Source organism: Canis aureus, chromosome 38 (genome assembly GCF_053574225.1).
Source record: "Canis aureus isolate CA01 chromosome 38, VMU_Caureus_v.1.0, whole genome shotgun sequence".
Classification (NCBI taxonomy): domain Eukaryota; kingdom Metazoa; phylum Chordata; class Mammalia; order Carnivora; family Canidae; genus Canis; species Canis aureus.
This window is the reverse complement of record NC_135648.1, coordinates 15,799,969-15,824,381: the sequence shown is the minus strand read 5'-3', so window position 1 is coordinate 15,824,381 and position 24,413 is coordinate 15,799,969. Positions and strand designations below refer to the sequence as shown.

General features: G+C 34.4%; 1 long non-coding RNA gene across 1 annotated transcript; it reads left to right on the top strand.

Annotated features, from left to right (window-relative positions):
• Positions 1-388: 388 nt before the first annotated feature.
• On the top strand, positions 389-24,061 carry LOC144307435 (uncharacterized). Its single transcript, XR_013374310.1, has 4 exons — positions 389-519; positions 1,314-1,383; positions 18,269-18,319; positions 23,760-24,061. It is a non-coding gene; the product is annotated as an uncharacterized LOC144307435 (long non-coding RNA).
• Positions 24,062-24,413: the final 352 nt, after the last annotated feature.

Genomic DNA, 24,413 nt, shown 5'->3' with positions numbered 1-24,413 from the left:
ATTTGTTAATATCTGATATGTATTTGCTTTAAAAGCTTTGCCGATTGAAGGAAAGTCTAGTCTTTCCTTTTAAAAAGATATAGAGAGGTTTTTATCTGCAATAGAAACCCCTCGCTTCTGCAACAAAAATCCAGAATTCTGAACATGGAATATTTATGAAGAAACACATTACGATTAAATAACACATTCTTTCTCTATATAGTGCTCCCTGTGCATCTATTACTCTTAGAGCCCTGTATAGACTGTGAGTTCAGGACACACAGCAGAGAGTGAGGAGCCCCCATGGCGCTTCAACCAACCTTCATCATTAATTATATACTCTAAGTGGCATATTAGGAATCTTAGGAAGTGTCTTTGTGACACAGGCAAAAAGAATGATTGGAAAGATAAGATGCAAGATGAGAAATCACTGCTACCCCATGAAGTCAAATGATAAGAACGTTGTGATCGACTGTGTGCAAGGCCACTGTTAAATTGAGCAAAATCAAGACTGACAGAAAACTCTGGGGTTGGCAATCAGTAAGTCACATTTTGTTACATGCACAAGCGTCAGAATATATTTTATGAAACATATAGCAAAAAAGGAAAAAAAGAAAAAATCAGGGACACTGTAGGTGGAAAAATACTTTAATCGTGTTTTAGAGTTAAGCTTCCCATAGTTTTAAGAAGATAAATGGCAAGTATATTAAAGTCGGTAACAGAAAAATTTTTATGATTGTAATAAAAAACACATTAAATAACTTCAGATAGTATTACATGAGATATATAAATAAATCTGAATCTTCAACTCAGTTTTGAATCATGAAATTATCATCAGATTTTAAACATGGAATTAATAAAGATTTTTAAAAGATATAAGTAGAATAAGAGCAATGATAAATCACAAGTATATCTTTAAAAATATTGTGATTCTAAATAGCTTTGCAGAAACATCTTCAGACTTAGAACCCTATAGTTTGTAATAAAAGAAAATTATTTTAGATTCTGAAATCTCTGCGAAAACATTTTTGTTCCAAAAAGCAATTTGCAGATGCATGGATCAAATAATTTTTAAGTATCATTTCACATTTATATGAAATACAGAAATAATTTATATTAGAATCATTTAACATCCTGAAGTCATATTAGTGGATGTTCCATATTTGTCTGCCAAACAAACTTTGGTATTTCTTATAATTTTTTTTGAAGTACACTCCACAACCAGCGCAGAGCACAAAGTGGGTCTCTTACTAATGACTATGAGATTAGGACCTGACCCAAGTCGTTTATTCATAATTGAAAACCATCTTCTTTCTCTGCTGCTTACACAACAGTGAGTAGGATCTATCCTATGCTCTCGAAGATCTCAGTTTCTTGTGAATGACAGAAGGACATCAACATAAGGTAAGACATCATTAGAGAAATTAAATACAAAAACAATACATGTTATTGAGTGACCTAGTTTGAAAATAATTTATAGAAGTCTTAATGTATGAGAAGTGAGCCATTTACAGTGACATCAAGTGGCACCTGGGTGGCTCAGTGGTTGAGCATCTGCCTTTGGCTCAGGTTGAGATCCCAGGGTCCTAGAATCAAGTCATGAATCAGACTCCCCACAAGAAGCCTGCTTCTCCCTCTACCTGTGTCTCTGCCTCTCTCTGTGTCTGTCATGAATAGATAAATAAAATCTTAAAAAAAAATAAAGTGTTATATAGATATATTTGGGGATAAATTTAACAACAGATTAATATGAGACTATAGAATTAAGACAATTTTGTATTGGTTAAAGGACAGATATAGAGGAAGGCAATGGAGTAGAGTCCAGAAAGAGCGCCACACATACATGGCCAATTGATTTTCAATACAGGCACCACAACACTCAATCAGCAATGTGTAATCCTTCCAACAAATAGTGTTGGAAAAATGAAGTATTCATATGAAAAAAACTAGACCTCAATGCTTACCTTAAGCTATACACAAAAATTAAATGGAAATGGATGATAGGTTCTAAGAACTAAATTTACAAAACTTTTAGAGAAAACACAGGGGAAACTTTTTGCTACTTTGAACATATAAAAATGTCTTATCTTATATATGGAATGCATAAATTATAAAAAGAAAAAATCATAGATTGGACTTTATCAAAATTAAATTTTCCTTTTAAAACTATGTGTGTGTGTGCATGTATGTGTATGTGTGAAGCTAGACATACAATTTGATGAAATAATTTGTGCTGACAGTTCTGAAATAACCTTTTACAACTTAATAATAAAAACAACAAAGATGACAAAGAGATTTTTAAATGGTCAAATTACTTAAAAAGATAGTACAGATACAAGATAGACAAATGGCCAATTCACAGTTGATAAAGTGTTTGTGATTATTCATCCGGGAAAAGAAAACTAAATACACAATGAAATGCCCAGTAAGAACTAAAATTAAAAAGACTAACAATACCATATGTAGGTAAGGGTGTCAATCAACTGAGATATTCATTATGCTGATGGGAATATTAAAATGGTAAAACCACTTTGGAAATTATTAAGGGGATGAGAAAAGTTCTATAATTTGATTGTGAAGTGGTTATACAGGTGTATAAATTTGTTAAAACGTTTTTACATACAGGTTTCAGTGAGTTATTTAACTATATGCAAATTATATTTAAATGAATTGATTAAAATAATCCAATGAAATTTTACACTGTCATAAGAAATTAATTATTACAAAGAATATTTCAAAACATGAGAAGACACTCTTGATATAGTGCTACATAAAATAAACAGGATAAAATATCAGGTTAAATATTTTTAAATCCATAGAGTATGAGAAAGAGAAAAAAACAAATGTAAAAAGAGTCAAATGCATTAATTCAATGTCAAATGCATTAATTCAACAAGTTAATCTTATGCTGTGTCATCTACATGGCACAACACTAGATTTTAGGTACATAGGATAAAAAATATTTCCTATTATTCTAAATTGACTAAATTCACATTTAATAACTTTCAGAAAACCTGAATTTTAAGTCTCCACTTTTATTTTGTATTTATGTATTATATTAGTAAGATCAATATTCCAGAATTGTAGGGTTACCAAAGGAGATGGCTGTTCAATGTGTCAAATCATAATGAAAACTAAAACCTTAATTTGGTGGGCAAAGCAACAGTAAAAGAAAAGCTCAAAACAGAATAGCCAGACCAGGAAATTTGGTAACAAGATTATATGCAAACATATATATTAAAATAAATAAAAATATGAATTTACAAAATGGATAATATTAGGAAGATTGTTTATGCTACAAAAAATGGTTTTTCAATTTACAAAAGAAATCATTGTAAGTCACAGTTGACGCACCTAGAACATTTTTTTGTTGTTGTTGAACCATTAAGAATGCAATCTCCCTTATTCCTCAAAATATCCCTGAAGTAGGTGGTGTTGTTTATTTTTCACATTATGAAACAGAAACTGAAAAGATCCAGGAGATGCCTTGCATTTCACAGCTAGGGAGTAGTGAAGAAATTTCACCTTGCAATGCTCCATAGTGGATTCAGGGCCTTAAAACAGCTGAGATTAAAAATTCAAGATAATTGACTCATCATAGAAAAGCCAAGGAGGAAATGGGATAGAAGCTAAATTTTACCAGTATTTTCTTTCCCCTCAAAACGCACTTTGTCTCCTCCCTCTGCTCCACCCTACACACCTTTAAAAAAAAAAAATCAAAAAAAAAAAATCATGGGAGATGTTCTTTTTCTTTTCCATGTTTTTCCATTAAAAAATACATACAATAATAGTATTGAGTTTATCTATTTCAAATACTATACAACTAATCCCTTAAAAGTGCACAATTCAGTGTTTTAAGTACACTTACAGAGTTGTACAAACATCACTAATTCTAAAGACTTCACGGCTTCGAAAAGAAAACAACGCTCATTAGTAGTTACACTTACTCCCCTCTCCCTTCAAACACTTGGTAACACCAGTCTACTTTGTGTCTCTATGAATTTGCCAATGCTAGACATTTCACATAAATGAAATCATATAGTATGCATTTTTTGTGATGCACTTCATTTCATGCAGTATTATGTTTTCAAGTTTCTTCCATTCATTTTTATTGCCAAATAATATCCTATTTTTGGAAGGAGAGAAGATCAGATGTGCAATTATATGCCAGTTCATGGGGTTTAGCCAATGGATTGGCTGGACGGTCAGAGAGATGGTAGAAACATAATTTGAAAAAAAAAAAAAAAAGAAACATAATTTGAAAATTGATGACAAGGAAACTTGAAGAGTTTCATGTATAGATGCCTCTGAATTTGCAAAAAAAAAAAAAATGAAGTTATTTGTGTCCCATGAAAATGCTCATCACAAGGTGATCTCAACAAAGGAGGATTTTAATAATCAAAATAACAGAATGATGACCTGTTTTGTGGTTGTCAATCAACCTCTTTCCCCAGCCACCCGGTAATCGCCCAGCAGCCTTGTTGGCAGTGTTATAGGTTATGCATAGGCTCAGCACCATGGACTTCTACTCACTAAAGCCAATCTGACAATGGCTACCACTCAATACAAAGCAACAGACATGAGCACTGAGTTTCACATATGGCATGATTCCCTCGGTTGATAAGCCAGCTACCTGGTAGCATGTTGATTACATTGGATTGCTTCCATATTAGAAGGGGAAGTGTTCTGATCTCATTTAAGTAGACAGTCTGAATATAGATTTGCCTTCCCTGCACCCACCCAATGTTTCTGCCAAAAATATCATCCAAGGACTTCCAGAATTCCTCATCCACCATCATGGTATTCCACATAGCATTGCTTCTGATCATTATTTCACAGCAAATACAGTGAGCCTCATGGAATTTAATGGTTTTACCATGTTCTCTAGCATTCTTAAGCAGATGGTTTGCTAGGATGCTAGAATGGCCTTTTGAAGACTCAATTATAGCACCAGTTGGGTGGCAGCAACTTGCAGATTTGAAGCCAAGTTCTCCAGAAGGCTTCATATGCTCTGAATCCGTTTCCAATATTTGGGACTGTTTCTTCCATAGTCAGGATTCCTAAGTAAGGATTCACAGGTTATTTCCCCCCTGAGGACTCCCTGTGACTCTCAGTGAATTCTTGACCTGGTCAGTCAGACCTTCAGTAGTTCTTTACAAGTGTTTTGTTTTGTTTTGTTTTGTTTCCCCATCCCATTGAACCATCTGACTTTAATAGTCACGTAACCTGTCACTTCAAAGGGCATGATGGAACCTTGAGGCACTTTTTATCTTGGGAACCATACGTGCTCATCAATTCTGTTCTGTTCTGCAATGTTAGTGATGATGCATTTTGAAAGTCAGTGCCCCTTTCTGAGTCTAAAATGTTAATAATAAAAAAAGAAAGAAAATAAGGAAATAAAGAATAAATGACAAGAATAAGAGGAAGAAAGAGAGGGTGAGAATAAAAGAAGGAAGAAGAGAGGGGAGGAAGGGAATGGCAGAGAGAAGGAGGAAGGAAGGAAAAAAGGCCCATGTTCTCAGCTTTCTTTTTTTTTTTTTTGTTTTGTTTTGTTTTGTTCTCAGCTTTCTTATAATAGAGCAGGTTTTGCCACCAGAGCAGGAGTTACACCCAGAGTCAGCAGATTTTGTAAATTTTTTTTAATTTTTATTATTTATTTATGATAGTCATACAGAGAGAGAGAGAGAGGCAGAGACACAGGCAGAGGGAGAAGCAGGCTCCATGCACCGGGAGCCCGACGTGGGATTTGATCCGGGGTCTCCAGGATCACGCCCTGGGCCAAAGGCAGGCGCCAAACCGCTGCGCCACCCAGGGATCCCAGATTTTGTATAACCATATCTCTCACCGCCTGTTTTATTTATTTTAGTAATTTTCTTATTCTAATGTTTGGGCTTTTTCCTCTTCCTTCTGTGTTCAAGAGCTTCCACACGTCATATTTCCCTCCAAATCAAAGTAATATTCACCACCCCTTCCTTTGGACTTTATGGGAATAGTCTTTGGCGCTTATGATTTTTTGAGGTTCATAATAAAAAACATACAGTTCCAAGCATTATTATCACTCTTTTATAAATTGTATCACAAATTATCTTTTCAAATGATTTACAACTATACTTCTGAAATTCTTTTTTTCCCGTTAAAACCTATCCAAAATGTCAGCATCACACTAAGATATTTGAGAAGATAAAGCAATATAAACTTTACATACAGAAGTCTTGAATCCATAAAATCAATAAATGAATAATATCTTTACTTGAAAAGTTTCTGTAAATATTTTTAACGTTTAATGAGTTATCAAAGTAATGTTTATTTAGATTTAATCATCACACATACAGACTCTATCTTTTTGTTTTTATATTTTGGTATATTGTTCACCCTATCGTGAAGCAAGCTGTTAATTTTACATAATTATAAAGGTAATTTTCATTTTGATATAAACAATGTATATAATGTAGTACTTTATGTAGTTATGTATGATTGTACATGATTATATAGTCATGTATGATATATACAATATATAAGCATATATAATATAAAATTTTCAGTTTATATAACATCACATTTTCAGCTTTCTTTTTTCTATTATGAATTACATTATTCTTGATCATTAAGTGACTGATAAATATCAGAAGGATTTGACATTTTCATGTTACTTAAAATCTTTTTAAAAGATAATTTACTCAGAATCTGTATGAAAAATGATTTTAATTTTGCTTCCTTCTCATTTTAAAATGATAACTAGTTTCTTATAAAAATTTGAATCGTAATAGTAACTTGAAATTTGAATTCAAAATTCAAAACTATGACAGAAATTGTTAATTACTTCCAAATCTAATCATGTACAATTGAGAATTTTAAATTTTTTATTCTACTTGCAATTAAATGGGAATCTAGCATTAAGCACCAAAACGTTGATATTTATGCCTTTGAGTATAGTTGGTAGAAAAATGTAAATAATATGTTATTGAAAAAATATATATGTAAATATCTATAACTAGAGTATGAATTTGCTTTTAAAATATGGCATTATATATTTTCAAAAAACATAGTCCAGAAGGGAATATGCATATTTCTTTAGACAAATGGTAACATAATCTTCACATTCTCAGGGCAGATGTGAAGACACATAATTTATATATTCAAAATGTGGGATTCTAAAGAAAACAAATAAGGAAAATGTCCATTTGAAAAACAGATTGGTGGGCAGTCTGGGTGGCTCAGCGGCTTAGCGCTCCCTTCAGCCCAGCGTGTGATCCTGGAGACCCAGATCGAGTTCCACGTCAGGCTTCCTGCATGAAGCCTGCTTCTCCCTCTGCCTGTGTCTCTACCTCTTTCTCTGTGTTTTTCATAAATAAATAAAATCTAAAAACAAAAACAAAAACAAAAACAAAAAACACAAAAAAAAGATTGGTGAGGAATTTAAATCGTATTCAACCTCAGATATTTTACAGAAGGTTAGATATTAATAGGAAAGGAAATTCAGGAAACTATGAGAATAATGGAGAGGGAAATATAAGGAGCCTGAGAGAAAATATTACTACATCAGGTTCATTAACATTATAAAAAATATTGAAAATATTTAAGGATTATTACAGTAATTAGAATTATTTCAAACTTCATCATTTTAATTAGTTCAGTAAAAGGTTAATGTTTACTTGATAAAACTGAATTCCTAGAAGCTGACCTACCAGGAAAGAAGATGGCTCAAGCAGAGCCTCATAGAAAGCTGTCACAGTCTAGTGGTTAGGCAGTCATTTCTGGTCTAGAGCAAGACTGGGGCCTGGGCCTCTGATCTTGCCAATGTAAAGCTTGTGCTTTTCCATCCACAAATACTGGACTGGAAGGATAGGACTGAAGCCAAAATTCTACCCTGTTGCATTGCTATTGTGTCCTGACCCTGATCCCACTATGAGAGGATACTTTATTACTCATGCAGCTTAAGAGATCCAAGGATCAGCATTCCTCTCCTGGAGTGTGACCATGTGCCCTGCTAGACTTCTTCTTCTTCTTCTTCTTCTTTTTTTTTTTTTTTTTAAGATTTTATTTATTCATGAGAGCCACACACACAGAGAGAGGCTGAGACACAGGCAGAGGGTGAAGCAGGCTCCATGCAGGGAGCCCGACGCGGGCTCCTTCCCCGGGTCTCCAGGATCAGGCCCTGGGCTGAAGGCAGCACTAACCCGCCAAGCCACCCTGGCTGCCCCTTGCTAGACTTCTGAGTATGTACTAGGATATGAGGATCCACACACCTGCAGCCACTCCTATCTCTGTAAGTTTTCCCAATAACCATACTTTCAACATTCCTGGTATTTGTGCACTTGACCATTTGCTCTTGTTTGTGGTACAGTTTTCTCCACAGTCAAGTTTAAGGATAAGCTATGTCATGTTCTTTGAGAAAAACAAGAGTTTTTTGTTTGTTTGTTTGTTTTATTATTTTTTTGTTTTAGATTACTTTGGTCCCTTAGAATTACCTATACAGCCATATTATATTGTGTCTTGCTATTCCTTTTCCTCTTCATATTTATAGATATTTGTAAGGCATCTAGGCATCTAATTCTTATTTCATAAAAAATAAGAAAAGAAGCTGATAAGATTATTTGATGATATTATCCTTTATCATGGGTATACCGGTCTACTGTTAGAATATCATTATCCAAGGCAAGCTAACTCAATTACAGGTTTACACAGAGTTGAAAACCAAATTCATTTTCTTATACAATAATTAGTGATTGCTATCTGCAACATGACTACACAACTACCAATGTTAAGCATGTAGTAGGGATTTTGATTAGTTGGAGATGTCAAAGGCCTACCAGAGAATGACATCTAATTTGTGATATGACAGTTGAGTAGAAAATGAGCAAGGAGAGATGAAAAGGAATCTTACTCCAAGTAGGCAAACAGCAAGTGTAAAGGACATAAAGCAAGTGGAAACATATCAGATAGAAGAGAATGAAACAGTGTTTTGATCAAAGTGGGTAAAAAAAAGTTTTGTACAATCTACAGTTGGAGAATTTGTTTGGGGCTAGGTCATGTGGCTTATAAACCAAACTGGGGAATTGTTCATTGATCCTAAGAACATTTTTAAGAACAAAAAATCATAACTGGGAGAATGATACGGTTATATGAGTTTTGAAAAAATGTCCTGACATGTTATAGAGAATTCAGATTAGATCCAGTTAGGTAGTGCTTTCAGTAATCTAAATGAGAAATAATGCTATCTTGGGCAAAGATTATGGTGGTACAGTCTGAGAAAACTGATCAGAATAAAGTCATTTACTGTGTTGCATGTGCTTGCTGATGATTGAATATGGAGGAAGTATAAGAAAGCAATTCAAGAATGGCTTAAACAGTTGGTTGGATTGTGGTACCATTCATGAAGTTTGAGAATAGTGGAAAAAGAGTAGAGTTTGATGAAAAAGATGGTGAGTTCACTTTTGAGTTCATTGATTTGGAATGCTTTGTGACATTCATCTAATAGGAGATATTTTATGGTCGGTTATACACATCAATCAGAAGCCCTGCAGAGAAGTGTGGAATGATAGTATACATCTTCCATTTATTTTCAAATAGGTTTCCCATAAATAGGCAATAGAAACATCTTCGGATCATTTAAGCAGAAGTGTGTGTTTATTGGAAGGATTTTTATTAGCTCAAGGGTTTTCAAATACCGCCACAAAATGGGCTCAGAAAACAATTAAGAGCAAAGAATGTATGGTGGCCAAATCCAAGCAAAAATCACACCACTGAGCCCATCTGGTGACATTATTGATACCCCCTACTCTCCCACACCTCCTACTCCTTTGTGCCACAGGATATTGGATATTGCTGCAGGCATTGTGGGCACCGCTGCTGCTATTGGAACTGCAAAGGTGAAGCTGCTGTTGTTCCTGCTGCTAACATGAAAATCAATTTCTTACTGTTTGTGATGATTTGTCTTCCTAGTTGGAGATTTAAATTGCTAGGCATGTGCATCTGATTATCCAACCTAGAACATATGCTTGTGCTGGAAAAGTGCATCCTTGTGGCTTCTCTGAGTCCCAACTGGTCTCATTCAGTGGAGAATTCTTCACTCATAGGAATGGCTTTCAGACAATCAGCAAGTAATATTATGACAAATATCCAATCCAGTCAAATCCAGTCCAAGTATTATGCTACACAATAGTTTTTAAGAGATCTCTTAGGGAGACCATATAGTTGAGAAAATGAAAATACTTCCATTTAGAAATTCAGCTACTTAATTATCCCTATATAGCCGAAAATGTCTCAGAAAGATTTCATTGTGACTTTTCCTTAATTTTTGTCTCCATACATCCTTGTGTGTTTATTTGATTGGCTTAATATCCTGAGTTTACCCTCTCATTATTGCTTTTTTTTTAAATTTTATTTATTTATTTATTCATGAGAGACTAGAGAAAGAGAGAGGCAGAGACCCAGGCAGAGGGATAAGCAGGCTCCATGCAGGGAGCCAGATGTGGGACTTGATCCCAGGTCTCTAGGATCAGGCCCTGGGCTGAAGGGGGCGCTAAACTGCTGAGCCACCCGGGGTTCCCCTTATTATTGCTTTTATGCTAAAATATAGTAAGGAATTATGCATAACAACAAGCGGTTAGGCTCACCAGTCCTCTCTTTAAATGATACTCTGCATCTAAGCCTTATCACCTCGAATAAGGCAGGAAGAAAGGGATGCAATTATTGCTGGTTTAGATTGATGGTTAAAATTAAAAAAAAAAAAAAGTGACTTTAAAGGTGAATTCGTATTGAGGTGAATCACCATTTTTTGGCACAGTCTATCTGCTATAGACTAAATTGGATCCCCTCCCAAATTCAGATTTTGAAGTCCTAAGAGTCCCTCCCTTCCATGTAACTGCACTGGAAATAGGGCCTTTAAGGAGATAGTTTAGGTTAATGAGGTCATAAAGGTGATGTGCTGATATAATAGTACATCAGAAGAGGAAGAAAGCAAAGCTTTCTCTTCGCAATGTGAGAACACAGTGAGCAGGCAGCCATGTGTACAAGCAGGAAAAGTGCTCTCAGAAGAAACCAAACATGCTGATACCTTAATCTTGGAATTTCCAGCTTCAAAAACTAAAAAATACATTTCTGTTGTTTAAGCATATCAGTTTATGGTATTTTTTTATGGACCCTGATAAGTCTAAAACACTATTTACCTTTTATTGATTTTGTACTTCCTGTGGTTTAAGGAAAATAATAAGACTGGCATATTCCAACCCTGATTGAATGATGGAGAGCTATCACATTATTAATTATATATGATATCATGATAATATTTGAAGAATTTTCTATGAATCTATAGAATAAAAATGATTGTATTAAACAAGTCATATATACTTATATATAAATAAATTCATTTTTCTGAATTCTACTGCAACAACAAATTTTATACACTATTTTAAGTAAACCAAAGATTTATATATTAGCATTTATTAATGAGAATTTTTACTAAGACCTTGTTTCTATAAGTATATGTTGGGGCACTTGGATGGCTCAGTAGGTTAAGCATCCAACTCTTGATTCTTGCTTAGGTCATGTTCTCGGGTTTGTGAGATGGAGCCCCACATTCAGCTCAGCGTTAGGGTTAAGATTCTCTCTCTCTCCCTCCACCTCTCTCTGCCCTCTCTTCTCTCTCTCACTTTAAAAAATAAATAAATAGGGATCCCCGGGTGGCTCAGCAGTTTAGCGCCTGTCTTTGGCTCAGGGTGTGATTCTGGAGTCCCAGGATTGAGTCCCACATCAGGCTCCCTGCATAGAGCCTGCTTCTCCATCTGCCTGTGTCTCTACCTCTCCCTCTCTGTTTCTCATGAATAAATAAATAAAATCATAAATAAATAAATAAATAAATAAATAAATAAATAAATAAATATTCATAATAAAATCAACCAAATGTATTAAAACTTGCTAGCATCCATGTATAAGATATGCAGTGTGATGAATATAGTAAGGGTTTATAATCTATTTATTTATTTGTTTGTTTATTTATTCATTTGAGAGAGAGAGAAAGAGTGCAAGGGAATCGAGGTAAAAGCAGAAATGAGAACATAGACTGTTTGTCCTTCTCCGATTGACTTACTTCACTCAGCATAATACCCTCCAGTTCCATCCACGTTGAAGCAAATGGTGGGTATTTGTTGTTTCTAATGGCTGAGGAATATTCCATTGTATTCATAGACCACATCTTCTTTATTCATTCATCTTTCGATGGACACCGAGGTGCCTTCCACAGTTTGGCTATTGTGGACATTGCTGCTATAAACAATAAATAAATAAATAAAGATGGATACAAAGGTTAGGAAAAGAATATCTGAACTAAAAAAAAAAAAAAGAAAAAAAAGCAGAAATGAGGGAGAGAGGAAAACAGACTCTGTGCTGAGCACAGAGCCTGATGCAGGGCTTGATATAAGCACCGCGAGATCATGGCCTGAACCAAAATCAAGTCAGCTGCTAAACAACTGAGCCACCCAGGTGCCCTAAGAGTTTACATTATTTTATATTATATATCTATTTATTTGCAAATATATATTAGTCCGTTGAAAAGTTGTACATTTTTTATACTTATTTAGGAAAATGGTGACTTTCAAAAATCTATTAATTACTCAGGCTTAACAACAAATACTGCACTATTTTCTAGGAGTGAATGAGGTTTTTTTATGGACTGCTCAAAGCAAATTAAGACCTTATCAAGGGAATTTAGCAGTAATTGTTAGAAGAAAATTTACCATAAATATTAATTTATTTTATCTATGACCAAAATCTGTACCTTTCATTCCTAATCATTCCCCTCTCAGCTTTTAAATTGATTATATACTTTTCCTCCCATGTCATATAATTAAAATATAATTAAGTCTAGAAGAAATTGAGTGTATATTTTATTTAAGAAAATTTTAGAGCCTTTAATATTGTCTATATAACAATATTTATTCTAAAATATGTTTATCTTGGGGATCCCTGGGTGGCACAGCGGTTTAGCGCCTGCCTTTGGCCCAGGGCGCAATCCTGGAGACTCGGGATCAAATCCCATGTCGGGCTCCCGGTGCATGGAGCCTGCTTCTCCCTCTGCCTGTGTCTCTGCCTTTCTCTCTCTCTCTCTCTGTGACTATCATAAATAAATTAAAAAAAAATTTTTTTGAAAATATGTTTATCTTGTCCCTGAGGAATATCATCAGTTGATGCAGGAAAAGATAGAAAATTGACTTAGGACTCTATAGCACATATGTGCAAATTGATTTTAAACATCGTTATCTCAATATTATTGTACATTCATAATTATAATATTTCTAGAAATTAATTCTCTTTATAATTTTAAATAATTATTTCCTTTTACAATCTATATTAAAAGTATTTTTCCTATAATTAATAATCTCAATTGTTTAATTATATGTATTAATGTCTTAGGCGATAGTATAGGTAAAAGCATGAACTGCTACATTAGTTCCATACAATTCTTCCTGGAACTCAATTAGAATTTATCAAAAAGAAATTGACTGGACAATATTTGTGGATTTTTCTGAACTGAATATTCAGTTTTGAGTATTAAAGGAAGGCTCCTGAAAGGATACAATTTTAATGAGAAAGAAAACATGATTATATTTCAAACCTCTTTTAAATATATCTGTGTGATGATTTTAATCAATGAGTAACATCCTATGACTCTAGACACAATTTATAATATTTTCTCAATTAAATTTCAATTTTCAATAGTCATTATTTTGCCTTATTCTCCTCTTACTAAATTGTGAAAGCCATCATCTTTTAACTATAGGAACTATATACAAATTGACGGATATTTGCAATGCATGGTGACTTTCTTGTGTTTTCTATGCACCCTTTTGGGAGAATTTCAGCTTCACACTTCCATTCTTCTTGCCATTTTTGTAGAGTGCAGTACAGTCATGTGACCTAGGTCCCACAATTCAGACCCAATTTGAGATTCAATCTTTAAAGTTGCACATTAAAAAAACAGGCATTTGGTTGAATCAATATTTTGAAAGCAATGAGAGTGAAGGTATCTGGCTTTGAGAGCAGAAATTGACCTGAGTCAAATATTTAGCACTGTTCTGACACATTAGACAGTATACTGGAAAGTATCACAAAGAAGACCAAGAACAGATATTTATACTAAAAGAAAAGCATATTCTTACATGTAGATGAATTCAAATCATCACTCCATGTTTCTCTTACAAAAGTTTTACAAATTTCCATTTTTGGTCTAATGCAATGGGGTAATATGTGGATATTTTAATTTAGGAGTTGTTTGCTATTTCCTCCCCTAAGGAGAAAATAATATCAAAGTGCTGAATGTTCTGTTTTGTATTGTTTTCAGTCTCAACTGACTATATGGTATAAAACCAAGATGCTTTCTGTTTGTGAGAGCTAAACGTTAAATAAAATGAATTTTATAAACTTCCCTTTGAGAACCAGATCTCAGAGGACTCATTGCATAATTTTTTTACTCTAGTAAAAAAATTTTAATATAGAGAATTTTTACTCTAATTTAGAGCACTACATACAAGGGCAGTTCTCTTACATACAGAAAGTTAACAAAAGTTCTCTTGGCCAGTGCAGAGAAGGAGAGGAAAGGGGGAGCATGATACAGGATGAGTATGAATAGAGATAATTAGAAATCTCAGAGACAGAGATTTCTACTCCACTTTCCTCCTAAAATTTTGTAAGACAACTTTCAGTGGGTGTTGTCCACAGTACAGTAAAGATGACATTGTGGCATTTTAGAAAGAAAAGGATCCTGAAATAGTACCACCTTGTTTCTCATGGGCTATGTGTGTGTGATGGAGAATATCCAAGTTTTCAAGAGGGAGATTGTTCTGAACCTGCTTCTGGATCCAGTGAGGCCTGGGATTATGATTATATAAGTATAAAATGGGAATTTCTCTCAATAGCATGGCCTAAGAAGGAGCATGAATGGAAATTTCTGCAGAAGCCAATCAAGACTAGATGAGAGTGATTACAGATATAGTAGTAACAGACTAGAGGATAAAAGGAAGATTAAAAATTTCAGGATCTTGGGAGCTATGGTAATGATTTTGGTGTTTATTCTAGATAAATAGGAATCCATTGCACGTTTTTAACAGAAGACTTATATATGAGAAATTTTTTAAGATTTTATTTATTTGATAGAGAGAGAGAGAGAGCATGGGTGGGGGTGGGGGTGTAGAGAGAGAAAATCTCAAGCCGACTCTGCTCTGAGTGCAGAGCCTGACATAGGGCTCAATCCCACGACCATAAAAATCAAACCTGAGGTGAAACCAAGAGTCAGATGCCCAACCGACTGAGCCACGCAGGCATTCCAAGAAATGTTTATTTTAACAGGATTATAATATTTACTGTGTTAGAAAAAATGGCAATGGAAAAATCAAAACAAAGAAGATATTGTTGCAGTAAATCAGGTTAGAGATTATGGTGGCTTGACTTGGTATGTTAGCATAAAAAGGACAATTAGTCAGATGTTGGTTGTATTTTGAAGGTAGGATCAAATGATTTGTTGATTACGTGTGTATGACCTCTGAGAAAAAGAGAAAAGTTAAAGATTCCTTTAGTTTTTTCCTGACTATATTCAAGGATGGAGTGTTGTTAATTGAGTTGAGGAAGAATGTAGGTGGAACAGGTTTGAAAAGCATTGGAGTTATAAGCAGATGAATTTTGAACATGTTAAAATTAGAATAGTTATTACACTTCCAAGTGAAACTGAAAAATAGTAATTCTATAGATTCTGGAAAGTGTACAAGGGATTATCACCCTGAAAATATAAATTTGGGAGTAATCAGTACACAGATGATGTTGGATGCCGTAGAAATTAATGTATTTTCCAAGACCTTGAGTGTAGATATAAAGAAGTTAAGGGACAGGATCTTAGTGAATATCAACTTCAAGAGTTCATGATGATGAGAATAAACTAGAAAAAATAATTGAGAGGCAGAAACCAGAGATATAGAAAGGAGATCAATTACTGTTTTGTGTTGGATGCAAATATACCAACTATTTCAAAGAAGAGTATTGTGCAAAATGCTATTTATTAGTCAAAGAAGTTGTAAACCAAAAATTGACCATTGACTTAGGTTAGACAACACCTATGTTCCAACTATTAATCCTGTTTTCTTCCTACCATTCCCATCCACAGAACACAGCCACTGATTAATCACTAATCTTTTTATTCTCGCTATAGCTTTACGTTTTCTGGACTTTCATATAGTTGAAATTATAATGTACAGAGATTTCTCAGATTGGCTTATTTCACTAAATAATATGCATTTCAGGTTTATTCATGTCTTTTTTTTGTGGCTCAGATAGTACACTTTTTAAAATCAGTGATAATTCTGTATTGCATGGATGCACGACAGTTTGTTTAGCCAATTACCTTTTTGAAGGATAATCTGCTTGCTTCCAATTGGAACAATTAAAAATAAAGTTGCAGGTATTTCTGTGGACATATATTTTTGACTCATTTTGGTAAATAAGAAGTGCAGTTGATGAGTCATATAAGACTGTTTACCTTTGTAAGTAACTGCTAAACTTGCTTCCAAAATGACTGTACCATTCTGCATTCCCACCAGAAATGAATGAGAGTTTCTATTGCTCCACATCCTCTAACAATTTGCTATTGTCCGTTTTTTTTTTTATTTTAACCATTTATAGCAGGTATTTTGTTGTAATTTGCATTTTCCTAAGGATACATGATGTCGAGCATCTTTTTGTATGCCCAATTACCGTCTGTATATATCCATTGGTGAGGTCTCTGTTCAGATCTTATGCTCTATTTTTATAATTTTTTCTTATTGTTGAGTTTTAAGAGTTCTTTGTGTATTTTGGATATCAATCCTTCATCAGATACATGTTTTGCAAGTATTTTGTCCCAGTCTGTGGCTTATTGTTTCATTCTCTTAACAATGTCTTTTGCAGAGCAAAAGTTTTTAATTATAATTAAGTCAACTTATCTCTCTCTCTCTTTTTTTTTTTTTTAGTTTCATGAATTGTATTTTTGATGTCACATCTAAAAGGTCGTTTCCAAACTCAAGGTTACCTGGATTTCCTTCTATTATCTTCTAGGAGCTTTATATTCTGTATTTTGCATTCAGGTCTGAGATCTGTTTCAAGTTTTTTTGTAAAAAGTATAAGGTCTGTAGATATACAATTGAGTGCCAGGTTCAGGCACAGGGATGTTATATGGGAATACCCAAGGCCATAAGTATTCATTCACTAACAAATATTTATTAAGGATCAACTCTTTGTAGAGCCCACTCGATGCTGGCAGGGACTGGAATTTCTTCTATTATCTAGCAACGCACCACCCATCAAATTCCTTCCTCTAATTCCTTCTCGCAAGCAAAGTTAAAATTTGTCCTGAACTAAATATACAACCAAAGAATACTTTGATTTGAGAATATCAGTGCAGCATATTGTTATGTTCTTTTCTTCTTTCTAGACACCTAATGGAACACTAGGTCTTAGGATGGAAGGGGTCTGGGTCCTTGAGTTGTTGTGTATCAGATTACCACATCTTCCTGCCTGCTAAACTGAACTGTGCATTAGCCCAAAAAAAAAAAAAATTGTAGTTGAACTAAAGACATTGGAGTTGTTAATTTTAGACTTCTGCCAAAAAAAAAAAAAAAAAAAAAAATTCACCCTGTCTGCTGAAACTGTTGCCTTTTAAAACTCTAAGCAAACTTCTGCCAATAAGTACAGGCAACAGGTAAAGACACGTGCTTTCAGAAGCTAGTAAGTAATGTAAGTGAAGCATGATATATGTCTTGCTGAAGAGATCTTATGCCTAAGCTAAAGACACTGGCAATTATTCAGATCTAGGTTTATTATTTTCTTCTGTGTTGTTGTTAGGATTTTGTCAATATTTGTAAGATACTTGATGTCCATGACTTTGGTTATCTTATTCAGCTTATTATTCTAAGAAGTGCTTGGATCACAGATGACGATAAATTTATTTTTCTTTCTAATAAAAGGATGATTGATGATGTGAATAGAATGTGGGATAGAGTCAAAAGTACCTTTATATTTATCAGTATACTCCCCCTATCCTCCTACTAGGACATAAAGACTGTAACTTATTTATTTTTATGTCCTTATAACATTTAGAACCTTGCTTCTTACATATAATACTATCAATAAATGATTGTTGAATAAATGCTCAATAAATATTTGTTGAATTGACTTTTAGGCTTGGGCTCCTTCCATAAATATGAAATGAATTCATTTTATATAGTCTTTTAAAATTGCTTTTGTCTGTAAATTCATATTTTCTCCTCAGAGGCAAAACTCCATGATCAATGTGAAGGATTGTTTTTCTTCCTCCTACAAGGTATGTATTTCTTCAGAATAGGAAGTACACATATTACAGAGATTTAGAGACACCAAGAGAATTAGCAATCAAATAGCTTAGTTTCTTTTATTTCTACATGGGGTGAAAGGCCTTAGGAGTTCAGGAGACACTAAAATTAATGATGCATCCTAATTAAGTAAACGTTTGGGTTCCTTTCCTGATTGAAGTACTGTACAAAATATAAGGAGAAAATGATTGAATTGCTTCATATCCATCTTTCCATGAAAATAAAAATCCTCTCACTCCTTGTCAGTCCATCTCTTGTAGTCTCATTTTGATCTCACGTTTCTTTTAATATTTTGCTAATTTTCTTCAGCTTCTGACCTTATTGTTACTGTGCTTAGTGTCTTCTCTTCATACCATCTAATTTTCATACAATCAAATGTCATGATTATCATTTCTTTTCTTAAACATCTATCAATATTTGTTACAACTAAATCAGCATGAATTGGATGCTAATATTGTGTAAGACTCTACGCTAAGTGAATAAAGCTGTGCAATATTATGTTATTAAATGGTTAGTTTATTTCTGGAGACTAGTGCTATTATCTGATTGCCCCTACCCTGGTTCCTTTTCACTCTTTATGTAACCAAGTCGAGTGAATCAACCTGGTTCTTGAGGAAATCGAGTTTCTGCCTGATGAAAGACACTGGTTTGTTCAATACCTAGAGGAATGAAATGGCCATGAAGCCAGAGTTTGCTGTTAATTCTTAAAGTTCCTAGAAAGGAAAGAACATACAACATATTTTTGAACTCTGTGCATGACTGGCTCTATTAGTTTCCTATTGCTGCTTTTATAAATTACCGCAAATATATAGCATCTTAAAACAACGCAAATTATTAACAATTCTGTAGGTCAGAAGTCTAAATTTGATCAGTAGGACTTAATTTCTTCTGAAAGCTCTAGGGAACCATCTGTTTCCTTCCCTTTTCCAGCTACTTAGGATGTCTTGCATGCATTCCTTGGCTAATGGTCCCTCATCACTCCATCTACTTCTCTCATCAGAATTCTTTCTCTGGCTCCATCCTTTTACTTTTCTCTGGTAAGGATGCTTGTGATTATTTTAGGGAAACACAACTAATCTAGGCTGCTCTCTGTGTCACAAGGTCTTTAACTTTATGAAGTTTACAAAATCTCTGTGCTATACATTGTAACCTAGTCCCATACCCTGGGAATTAGAATGTGGGTATTTGGGGAAATTTTAGTCTTATTACCACACTGAATAATCATTGAAATCCAGATAAAAGGGAAAATTATAAAGAGGTTGTATCTGATCATTTCCTTGAATGTTTCCAAAATTGTTATTTTTAGGTCACTTCAAAAATTGTGCAAGTTTATTCATGTCAGTTGATAATGCATTAATCCATATAATCACTATGCCATTGAACATATTTTGGTCACTGCACTCATGAATAGATTTTGGCAGTACAAATAATCTAGAAAGTAATCATTTTGTTAATGTAAAAAAAAAAATCTTAATTCTGATAAGCCTGACTAGTAAAATGTTATATAAACTGATAGTTTTATAATTAAACTCACAAAATTAGAAACATTTCTCTCTTCTATGAATATATTTTGCTTGCAAAAGTTGACAGATGAAGAATTTACATCTACATAGTTTGTTAATAAAAGTAACAAATAATTTGATACTTCCATTACATTTCTTCTTCCCTTCAACAAGTTAGGAAATATAACGAATAGAAACAGCTTAATTATTTCTTTTAGTAATCAATAACTGCTTTAATTTCTTCATACTTATTTCCCCTTATTTTCAAATAAACAAAATGTTTTAATTTACAGCATAGTGAGAGGATTAAATTGGTATGGTGGATAGTAAGGTATTATAAAAATAAAAATCCTGAGCAATAACAAAGGGTTGTGATTGTTTAAACATGGTTTATTTTATTTTATTTTTTTTAATTTATTTTTTATTGGTGTTCAATTTACTAACATACAGAATAACCCCCAGTGCCCGTCACCCATTCACTACCACCCCCCGCCCTCCTCCCCTTCTACCACCCCCTAGTTCGTTTCCCAGAGTTAGCAGTCTTTACGTTCTGTCTCCCTTTCTGATATTTCCCACACATTTCTTCTCCCTTCCCTTATATTCCCTTTCACTATTATTTATATTCCCCAAATGAATGAGAACATATAATGTTTGTCCTTCTCCGACTGACTTACTTCACTCAGCATAATACCCTCCAGTTCCATCCACGTTGAAGCAAATGGTGGGTATTTGTCATTTCTAATAGCTGAGTAATATTCCATTGTATACATAAACCACATCTTCTTTCTCCATTATCTTTCGTTGGACACCGAGGCTCCTTCCACAGTTTGGCTATCGTGGCCATTGCTGCTAGAAACACCGGGGTGCAGGTGTCCCGGCGTTTCATTGCATTTGTATCTTTGGGGTAAATCCCCAACAGTGCAATTGCTGGGTCGTAGGGCAGGTCTATTTTTAACTCTTTGAGGAACCTCCACACAGTTTTCCAGAGTGGCTGCACCAGTTCACATTCCCACCAACAGTGTAAGAGGGTTCCCTTTTCTCCGCATCCTCTCCAACATTTGTTGTTTCCTGCCTTGTTAATTTGCCCCATTCTCACCGGTGTGAGGTGGTATCTCATTGTGGTTTTGATTTGTATTTCCCTGATGGCAAGTGATGCAGAGCATTTTCTCATATGCATGTTGGCCATGTCTATGTCTTCCTCTGTGAGATTTCTGTTCATGTCTTTTGCCCATTTCATGATTGGATTGTTTGTTTCTTTGGTGTTGAGTTTAATAAATTCTTTATAGATCTTGGAAACTAGCCCTTTATCTGATATGTCATTTGCAAATATCTCCTCCCATTCTGTAGGTTGTCTTTTAGTTTTGTTGACTGTATCCTTTGCTGTGCAAAAGCTTCTTATCTTGATGAAGTCCCAATAGTTCATTTTTGCTTTTGTTTCTTTTGCCTTCGTGGATGTATCTTGCAAGAAGTTACTGTGGCCGAGTTCAAAAAGGGTGTTGCCTGTGTTCTCCTCTAGGATTTTGATGGAATCTTGTCTCACATTTAGATCTTTCATCCATTTTGAGTTTATCTTTGTGTCTGGTGAAAGAGAGTGGTCTAGTTTCATTCTTCTGCATGTGGATGTCCAATTTTCCCAGCACCATTTATTGAAGAGACTGTCTTTCTTCCAATGCATAGTCTTTCCTCCTTTATCAAATATTAGTTGACCATAAAGTTCAGGGTCCACTTCTGGGTTCTCTATTCTGTTCCATTGATCTATGTGTCTGTTTTTGTGCCAGTACCAAACTCTTGATGACCACAGCTTTGTAGTACAACCTGAAATCTGGCATTGTGATGCCCCCAGATATGGTTTTCTTTTTTAAAATTCCCCTGGCTATTCAGGGTCTTTTCTGATTCCACACAAATCTTAAAATAATTTGTTCTAACTCTCTGAAGAAAGTCCATGGTATTTTGATAGGGATTGCATTAAACGTGTATATTGCCCTGGGTAACATTGACATTTTCACAATATTAATTCTGCCAATCCATGAGCATGGAATATTTTTCCATCTCTTTGTGTCTTCCTCAATTTCTTTCAGAAGTGTTCTATAGTTTTGAGGGTATAGATCCTTTACATCTTTGGTTAGGTTTATTCCTAGGTATCTTATGCTTTTGGGTGCAATTGTAAATGGGATTGACTCCTTAATTTCTCTTTCTTCAGTCTCATTGTTAGTGTATAGAAATGCCACTGATTTCTGGGCATTGATTTTGTATCCTGCCACGATACCGAATTGCTGTATGAGTTCTAGCAATCTTGGGGTGGAGACTTTTGGGTTTTCTATGTAGAGTATCATGTCATCGGCGAAGAGGGAGAGTTTGACTTCTTCTTTGCCAATTTGAATGCCTTTAATGTCTTTTTGTTGCCTGATTGCTGAGGCTAGGACTTCCAGTACTATGTTGAACAGCAGTGGTGAGAGTGGACATCCCTGTCTTGTTCCTGATCTTAGGGGAAAGGCTCCCAGTGCTTCCCCATTGAGAATGATATTTGTTGTGGGCTTTTCATAGATGGCTTTTAAAATGTCGAGGAATGTTCCCTCTATCCCGACACTCTGAAGAGTTTTGATCAGAAATGGATGCTGTATTTTGTCAAATGCTTTCTCTGCATCTAATGAGAGGATCATATGGTTCTTGGTTTTTCTCTTGCTGATATGATGAATCACATTGATTGTTTTACGGGTGTTGAACCAGCCTTGTGTCCCAGGGATAAATCTAAACATGGTTTACTAAGGCCACAGATATGTAAAATATTCTGAAAATATTTTGAAAAATGCTGCCACTTAGTAATAGTATTTCTAAATGTTAAGTAAAAATTAAATACAGTAAGCCCTTGTAGGGATATGAAAGATGGAAGGTTCAGTTAAGTACTTAATTTCATCCATTAAATAAATACTTCTTGAGCTCCTTCTCTATGTAAGGTCTTCTACTGGATGGTGCAGATACAAAGCAAAGGAGTCGAAAATAAATATGAAAAACACAATCATGGTTTCTCCATGAAACTGATACTAGGCAACATGTTCTTTGAAATAGATTAGGCTCTAAATTCTATTGCACACTTTCGAAGATATTATTAATCACACAAGAACACTTAGAACAATACAAATGCTACTTAAATGCTTCCAGAATGCTTCTATAATCCCAGTATTTTATATATGATAGAAAAGTACAATGGGAATCCACCCAGACTTTGCAGTCATAAAAACTGATTTATAATTCTGAACCTTCTACTTAGTTTGTGACTTTGGGCAAATTAATGAAGTTCTTTGAGATTGTTGCTTCATATATGAGATGTTCATAACCAAAATGCACAGCTCATATTGAGATAATCTATTTAAGAATACAGGCCTACAGTATGTTCTTCAAAAAATTCTATGAATTGGGGCACCTGGGTGGTTCAGCTGGTTAAACGGCCAACTCTTGATTTTGGTCCAGGTCATGATCTCAGAGTTGTGAGATTATGGGAGCTCAATGTCAGACTCTGTTTGTGCTCAGTGAGGGGTCTGCTTGGGATTCCTTCCCTCTGCCCCTCCCCCCACTCATGCTACTCCCTCCCTCCTTCTCAGATAAAAATCTTAAAAAAAAATCCTATGAATTTCTCTTTAGCAATTAGAAATTTTATTCAACAATGGGTAGATTTTAAATAAGTATGGATTTTGTTTTCAATTCTCAAAACAGAAAATAACCAATATAAATTATTTTTCACATGTATTTCATCTTTTGCAATATTTCAAATTAGTGTAAAAATTTAATTTCATAAGAGCATGTTATACAGACCTAAAAATGTTCAGATTTTCTTCTATTTTTGTTAAATCCAATAATAACCCCTTTGAAATAATAGCTGCCAATATATTTCAATGTTGTATTTGTCTTTCAGGTTGTCATTTCCAAGAAAAGTATTTCATGTAATACTCAAATTTTGATCTCTGTGAAAGAATGAAAAATGGCTTCAATCACTCCAGAAAACTGAACGTTCCTAAATGACTGAAGTTTTATAGCTTTTCTCCTATTAAGAAAGCCCTTTGTTTATGGAACATGCATTTTTTTTGCATAATATTTTCATCACAATGTATTCTTAGTTTCTGCATTTACTTCATATTGTGTGTGTGTGTGGTTTTAGATGTAAGTCTAATTAACCTTCTTATTTTGAGATGATGGCTTTCTTCTTGATATAGTTCTATTTTTTATGTTGGTAGGGAATTTAAAAAATAGAACTGCAGGTGACATAATGGAGTGTGATACTGTAGGTATTGGAATGATCCACCCTTTAAGACTGAATGGGTGTGTGTGTGTGTAATAGTCTAGGGAGCAACCCAGTGAAGTAAAAACACACTGAGAATCTTTCCTGAGAAAGGAAAATTACACTAAGAAATGATCCCCTATTATTGAGGGCAAAGATAGCAGGGAGCTGGGAGTATAAAAAGTAATGGGGAAATAAAAATTACCTACAATGGAGAGTATTAGTTGTCAACAAAATAAGCTACAAGAAGGATGCAATTTATTAATCTTTGTACTACCTTCTCTTTCATCT